Source organism: Macaca mulatta, chromosome 4 (genome assembly GCF_049350105.2).
Source record: "Macaca mulatta isolate MMU2019108-1 chromosome 4, T2T-MMU8v2.0, whole genome shotgun sequence".
NCBI classification, from domain to species: Eukaryota; Metazoa; Chordata; class Mammalia; order Primates; family Cercopithecidae; genus Macaca; species Macaca mulatta.
In genome coordinates, this window is record NC_133409.1 from 128,947,829 (window position 1) to 128,955,969 (window position 8,141).

The 8,141-nt window shown below is 40.9% G+C and overlaps 1 long non-coding RNA gene across 1 annotated transcript; it reads left to right on the forward strand.

Moving 5' to 3' along the window:
* Positions 1–1,367: 1,367 nt before the first annotated feature.
* Positions 1,368–3,285, forward strand: LOC144340668 (uncharacterized). Its single transcript, XR_013416914.1, has 3 exons — positions 1,368–1,653; positions 2,287–2,518; positions 2,877–3,285. It is a non-coding gene; the product is annotated as an uncharacterized LOC144340668 (long non-coding RNA).
* Positions 3,286–8,141: the final 4,856 nt, after the last annotated feature.

The following is an 8,141-nucleotide window of genomic DNA, read 5'->3' on the forward strand; positions in this document are numbered from 1 at the left end:
AAGCTAAAGGGAAAAGTCAAGCTGGGAACTGCTTAAGGGAATCCTGCCTCCAATTCTACTCAAAGCCACCCCTCTGCTCACTGAGATAAATGCATATCTGATTGCCTCCTTTGGAGAGGCTAATCAAAGACTCAAGAATGAAGCCATTTGTCTCTTACCTATGACCTGGAAGCCCTCTCCCACTTCTAGTTGTCTTGCCTTTTTGGACTGAACCAATGTTCATCTTACATATGTTGATTGATGTCTCATGTCTCCTTAATATGTATAAAACCAAACTGTGCTCTGATCACCTTGGACACATGTCGTCAGGACCTCCTGAGGCTCTGTCATGGGTGCACATCCTCGACCTTGGCAATATAAACTTTCTAAATTAACGGGGACGTGTGTCAAAATTTCGAGGTTTGCAACACTTATTCTTTACCTTTGTCTCCTGTTGTGTTAGGCAACTTCTCACATGGATACCAATGATCTATACTTCATGGTATTTATGGCCTTGTATAATCCTCTCCCCTTGAGAGTGGGCTGAATCTGATGAAGTACTTCTTTTGCTGTTTCTGTTTTGTTTGTTTGTGACATAATCTCACTCTGTCGCCCAGGCTAGAGGGCAGCAGCACCATCTTGGCTCACTGCAACCTCTGCCTTCCAGGTTCAAGCAATTCTCATGCCTTGGCCTTTTGAGTAGCTGAGATTACAGGTGTGTGCCACCTGCTGGGATAATTTTTTTGTATTTTTAGTAGAGGCAGGGTTTCACCATGTTGGCCAGACTGGTCTCAAACTCCTGACCTCAGGTGATCTTCCTGTCTGGTCTCCCAAAGTGCTGGGATTACAAGCATGAGTCACCGTGCCCGACCTAGTGAGGTACTTCTAATAAATAGAATACAAAAAAAGCGATGAGATGTCACTTCTGAGATTAAGTCATAAACCATTGTGACTTCTGTCTTGCTGATGCTCCCTCACCAGCCCCTGTCTCTGCTCTGCTCACTTCTTGCTCTGATGAGGCAGGCGTCCATGCTATGAGCTGCCCTATGGAGAGGCCCACAAGGCAAGGATCTGTGGGAAGCCGCCTGCCAACAGCCATGAGTGTGAATTGGAAATTGACTCATTTCCAGTTGACCTTGGAGGTGGCTGCAGCTCTGTTGACACCTTGAGGGCAACCTCATAAGATAGCCTAAACCAAAGCACCAAGATAAGCTGCTCCAGATTTCTGACCCACAGAAACTGTAAGATAATAAATGTTGTTGTTTTAAGCTGCTTAATTTCGAGGTGATTTTTTACACAGCAGTAGTCAACTAATATATTTATCCCTGACCAGTGTTATTGCCCCAATTCTTCACAAAACAATTTTTTAAAGCATCAAGAGGGGGTTATCAGGTTTTCATTGGTCACAAAGGATTTATGAACTAGAGTTTTTAAAATGTTATGCATACTAAGAAAAATCACTGAGAAAAATAACTTCCCATGTTGATGTCTGTTCTCTAGCTGAACCATGAAGAGATCGCCTACGTTTTCTGGGATAGTTCCAATTTCAAATCTTCTGCTCCAGGTTTCCCTGAGTCAGCTTGTACTTGTCCAAATCACATATCCTGAATTTTAGTTTGGAGATTATGGATCCCTATAATCCTGAATTGCTCTTGAACTTGGCTTATATCACTGGTGAGCCTGATCCATCAAGCCATGTATAAATTATTTACTGATCCTCTTTTATAGCTTCAGCACTCTGCTATGACAGAAGCTAAGACAGTCCAACAAAGGAATAGACTCTTACAGAGAGTTTTGTACTATTTGGGGAGACTGAACAAGCATACGTGAGGGTTTAGAGCAATCAGTGAATTGGCTGATAGATGCAAGAGTTAAGTCAATAGTTCAGGAAGGGAATAATCCTTGGGAACTATAGAATATGAAGAAAATTCATGGAGGAGGAAGACTTGAGATGGGACAAAGGAAGAGCTAACTTTATTCTTGCTGTTCAGAGCGAGAGAAAAATTAGCGTAAAGTCGAAGAGACAAGATTGAGCATAAAATAGGTTTCTGGAGATAGGGAGAAGCACAAAGTGGAACACAGTGAAACAACAGACTAATCAAGAGAAGAGAACACATATTTTGGTGTATACCAAAAGCAGGTTGAATATGAAGAATGTTCCTGGTCTATTGTTAACTGTCTGATCATTGTAAGAAAAGTAATCACTCATTTCATGCCTATTGCATGCCATGCACTATGTTAAGGCCTTTGTGTATATCATCTTATTTACTCATTATAAACAAGATTCTTATTATGTGCCTTTTACAGACAAGAACACTGAGGACTCAGAGAGGTAAAATATCTCACCCAAGGTCACAAGCTAATATGTGGCAGAACCAGGATTCAAATCCAGGTCTGATTGACACCAAAGTCCATGCTTCTAGCCATAGCATCATGAGATGTCAGGTACAGAAAACAGTCAGCTTGGGCGTGCCATCATGAGGATCATGAGGACCAAAGAAAAAATTAATTCTGAAACTACTTTGTAAACTCTCCAGAGGTAAGTGCTGGTATCCACCTGACTATTTCATCTACTCGTTTATGTGAGTGGGTAAAAATGCAGCAACATTGCATAGTGTAGAAGGCACATACTCTTCCATTCTTGGCCATGCTATTAAACTAGCTGTGGACTCCTGCAAAGCCACTGATATTCTGGTTCCTCTATGTAATCTTTAAGGTCACTTCCACGTTTATTTGTGTTGCATGCAAGATGCATACTTCTAGTGACTACACCAAAAATATCCTAACACGGTGGTGGGTTGTTGTGTTAGTCCATTCTTGTATTGCTATAAAGAAATACCTGAGGCTGGGTAATTTGTACAGGAAAGAGATTTTATTTTTGGCTCATGGTTCTGCAGGCTGTACAGAAAGCATGATACCGGCATCTGCTTCTGGTGAGGGCCTCAGGAAGCTTCCAATCATGATGGAAGGTGAAGGGGAAGCCAGCACATCACATGGAGAGAGACATCACATGGAGAGAGATGGAGCAAGAGAGAGTGAGGAGGGAGGTGCCGAGTTCTTTTTAAATATCAGATGTCTCATGAACTCAGAGCAAGGATTCACTCATCACCAAGGGGATGGTGCTAAGCCATTCATGAAGGATCCGCCCCCATGATCCAAACACCCTGTACCATGCCCCACCTCCAACACTGGGGATAACACTTCAACATGAGATTTGGAGGAGACAAACATCTAAACCCTATCAGTTGTGTTGATTTAAAACATCCTTTTTGAAGCTCTGAGCTACTGATCCTATAACCTACTAAATATGCCTTTGTTCTCTCCCTAAATCTAGTAATAAATCCAAGTGGATAGCTTGCTTTAAAAAATACGTGTGATCAATTATCACTTAATATTGTGCTGTTTATTTGGGGCCCAAAAAGTTCAAGGCTTCAGGAGAAAATGGAAGCTCTAATTTATTTTGCAAAGAAGTTAGGTTACAAAAAACGTGTGAATGCTTAAGAAGCTGCAAGGAGCCCAGCCCTCATTTGGTGGTGTTCAAAACCTTTCTATGAAGAAAAAGACTCTCACTCTCTCCAGAGACTTTGGTATTCTTTTATTTCAAGGAAAACAAAATATCTCTATAGCTTGTATACTGTATCTTAATTAATTGAACATATTTTAGAAAATGTGTGTCATTAGAAAGTATGTGAATATTTTGAATATTTTGAAATATTTTGAAATCAGATAGCACATTAGAAAATATGTCCACATATTTGCACATTAGAAAATATGTCCTTGTTTTGTTTTTGCTAATTGGCTTACTGAACTCAGCTTCACAAAACCCTCTAAGCAATATTCCTCAAATTTTAATGTTGTGTTTAACTCATTTCTGTGACAAAAAAAAAACAAAAAAAACAAAAAAACAAAACCTGCTTTCCTCCATGCTTTGAATGGAAATCTCTTTTTGTTGTTCTCATCCACCATATTTATTTCTGGGATGTTAGTCCCCATAAAGGCTCTTTCTTATTACAGACGATGAGAAACATAAATGGCCTTTTAATCTAGAGTAAGTCTTCCCACATGCCAGCACTCATATTTTAAGAATCTGGAATGAGACCTGAGTTTTATTTTTTTCCAGAATTTGGGATTTCATTCGTTGCTGCATTCACTTATTCCAGAATTTGAAGTCTCATCAGAATACTGAAAAAAGCTATTAAGTCAGAAACTGAAGGGTTGGGGATGTTACCCTATTTGCAAGTTTACAGGTGAGCCTGCCACATGCAGCTTTATATACATATACTGACAGAACGGAATAGCTTTGGATCAGAGACAAAGACTATTTACTCATCATAACAAAACCAGCAGCCAGAGGTATATCGTGTATCCGTTCCCAAAGCCCTCATCCCCACAGGGTGTCACAGTGAAGACCAGATATTACCTGGGGCAGGTACTGGAGTATAGCACAGGAGAGAACTCCCCAAATGAGGAACAACTGATTTATGTAGGGCCGCCGGTGACCTGCCCCTCCTCCCCTCCGGAGAGAGAGGGAAGACATATTTACTGCGGAATCTAAGCAATTCTCTCCCAGGAGAGGAGGAGGATTTACTATCCTGGAATGTCTCTGAGGAGGGAGACATTTCTACACTTTGTTATCTCCAGCTTCCAAGGCCTTTTGCTTTGCGAACATCTTTGAACAGATAGTCCAAAACATGTAGGAATGCCATGGAGAATTGTCTTCCACCCCAGACAGGACTAGGAACAGAAAGAATGCAAGTGCCTCCAGAAAGCAATTTATCAGAAACAAAAATCAGAATTCTCAGGCCTCCCTCCCAGACCAGCCCACACCTGAACGCTTCAGGTGCCAGTCTGAGCTTTTAGGGAGAAGTCGAATCCCAAAACCTGCTGGGCTATCAACTGACAGCCAGAAAGCGGGGGGAAAAATCTAAATACAAAATCGATAGGACAGAAATCAGATAGTACATTCAAAGTGTTTGAGAAGAAACGATTTTAGAAACATCTCTGAGGCTGATCTGAATGAATCATTGCTTTCTTGTCATATACATGTAGACTTGGCACAAGCAGGGAAGAAGCCATTTAAGGTGTTGGTCAATTTAGACAATGTCCCTGGAGTTTGGAGGTTGCTCTGGGAGTCCTCAGGTTAAGCCAAAGAAGAAGTGAGTTTGGAGTGGAAGACAATTTGTCCTGTGATGTCCACATCCACAGACCACACAGTCTGGCTCTTCATTATATATAGGCAGACCATTCTGCCAGGTAAAGCTCATATCAATAGCCCCATGATTGTGATCCATTAAGGCACTTCATTCATGTATTCCATTTCTCAGTGTGAACAGACAGGTCGGAAATGAGACAGGCAGTAGTTGACAACCCAGGGTACCAAGCAATGGACTGCTTGAAAACACTCAAGTGGTGCCTGGGCAAGAATAGCTTTGAAACTGGGTTATGCTCTCAGCAACAAATCACTGAGTGTTCCTGAAAAATTGAAAGCATCTTGCTTGGAGAGGAGGCATTAGCTCAGGTACTCTCCTCTGGCATTCTCTGGCTGGCCAGGCAAACAGCCAAGATACAGTCTCTTTGGACTTTCGCTAGCTGAGAAAAATGGCCCTTCAGATTTCTTGAGATATTTTGGGAATATTAAGCTGAATGAAATTTGAAGTCACCTAACAGGTTAATGGTTCAAATTATTAAAGGGGCTACACTAATCTTCCTTCCCATAAGAAAAATGTCAGTCATTTGACTTCTAAAAATGGGGACGCTGGAAATGAAAAGTTGAGATGGGAGAAACCACGGGCAGCTTGCATGCTCCTTAAACTAAAGTTCATGTTCTAACTAAGATGAAGAAGGTATAGAGGGATTTTCTCTCTCTAGACAGAAGTTATATATACAAATATATATATATGTATATACACACATATGTATGTGATATATACAAGGTTGTTCCTTTGATTTTAGAATATTAGATTTTATAAATTAAGTTTTAATTGCTAGGTTTATTATCACTTCTCTTGCAAGTAAATTAGGCTTTACATACTGTGATTACATTCTTTCTGCAAACCATCTGTTAATGGCTTCATTTGTATATCTTTGCTCCATAAAAACTGTATTCACAATCCTCTCAAGCTTGTAACTGTTTAAGAATATTGCTTTGGCTGGGCTAAGTGGCTCACGCCTGTAATACCAGCACTTTGGGAGGTCAAGGTGGGTTGATCATGAGGTCAGGAGATCGAGACCATCCTGGCTAACACAGTGAAGTCTCATCTCTACTAAAAATACAAAAAATTAGCCAGGTGTGGTGGCATGTGCCTGTAGTCCCACCTACTCAGGAGGCTAAGGCAGGAGAATCGCTTGAACCCAGGAGGCAGAGGTTGCAGTGAGCCGAGATCGTGCCACTGCACTCCAGCCTGGGCAACAGACTGAGACTAACTAAAAAAAAAAAAAAAAAAAAAAAGAATATTGCCTTAAAAGGACAAGGAATCAACCTGAAGGAGCTCCCAATGGCCAAAGCTAGAACAATTTAACAACAAAATAAATCATATAATGTTAGATTATAACCCAAAGTTAAAAATAAGTATCCATGAGACCATACTAATATAAGCAAATGATTGAATGAGTAAATAAATGGAGAAGAGAAAACTATTTCTTGTCTCTTGAAATATTTCTCACTGCTCTTAAGTGACTAATATGATTAAGACAGGTACACATAAATAGTCTTCCTTTCTTAAAGTTAACTGTGCCCATAAAGATCAATGGAATAGTAGACAGCTCAGAAACAAACCCTTACATATGCAGCCAAATGATCTTCAACAGGGGTGCCAAGACCACTCAGTGGGAGAAAGGACAGTCTCTTCAACAAATGGTTTAAAGAAGTCAAACTCCTGACCTCAGGTGATCCGCCCGCCTCATCCTCTCAAAGTGCTGGGATTACAGGTGTGAGCCGCCATACTGGGCCTGGCCCCATGTTATTTACATTCAAATTTCCCATGGGCATTGTTTAATCATTAAGATCTGGGACAAAGTTAAAAATGCTAGCAACAATGATTTCAAGTCCTTACCCCTCCCAATTTCCTATGTGTGTTCAGATGATTAACTCTTAAGAAATATTTCGGCCGGGCGTGGTGGCTCACGCCTGTAATCCCAGCACTTTGGGAGGCCGAGGCTGGTGGATCACGAGGTCAAGAGATCAAGACCATCCTGGCCAACATGGTGAAACCCTGTGTCTACTAAAAATACAAAAAATTAGTCGGCATGGTGGTGGGCACCTGTAGTCCCAGTTACTCGGGAGGCTGAGGCAAGAGAATCATTTGAACCCGGGAGGCAGAGGTTGCAGTGAGCCAAGATTGTGACACTGCACGCACTCCAGCCTGGGCGACAGACCGAGACTCCATCTCAAAAAAAAAAGAAAAAAAAAAATATTTCTTTACTAAAAATAAGGTTTTCCCGCATAGGCTTTGGTGATCATCTCAACCAGATGAAACCAGAGCTTCCACAAGCCAGTCAATCTAACATGAAGAACACAACATGAATGAGAGGTCATTCCACTCCAGAAAATAAAATCCCACTAACAGGAATGGTATTCACACAGGCAGCACTGAATATAATTTAATAAAAGGAAATCCTGTCTCTCTTAAAATAGAATCCAGAACCTCTAGAACTTAGAGCTAGGAAGTGAAAATCTGGGTAAGAAATGTCCCCCCAAAAAGTGGTTTTTAGTACCCCTCTGTGGTAGGCGGAATTCTAAGATGACACTGAAATGACACTCACCCTTTATAATCCCCTCCCCTTGGAGTGTGGGTGGGTAGAACCCAAGAACATAATGAGATGGTACTCCTCAGATTAGCTTCTGTGATATGGCAGTTGACTTTCTGTTTTAATTTGGTTAAAAAAAAAATATTCCCCATCTTAACCAGTTTAGAGTGTGCAGTTCAGTAGTGTTAAGTATATACACATTGTTGTGCCACAGATCTCCAGAACTTTTTCACCTTGCAACACTGAAACTTTATTCCCATTTAAACAACAACTTTTCATGCCTCTCTCCCCCAGCCCCTGGCAACCACCATTCTACTTTCTGTTTTTATGAATTTGAATACTTTCAATACCTCATATAAGTGTTTATCTTTTTGTGACTGGCTTATTTCTCTTAGAATAATGTTCTTAAGGTTCAT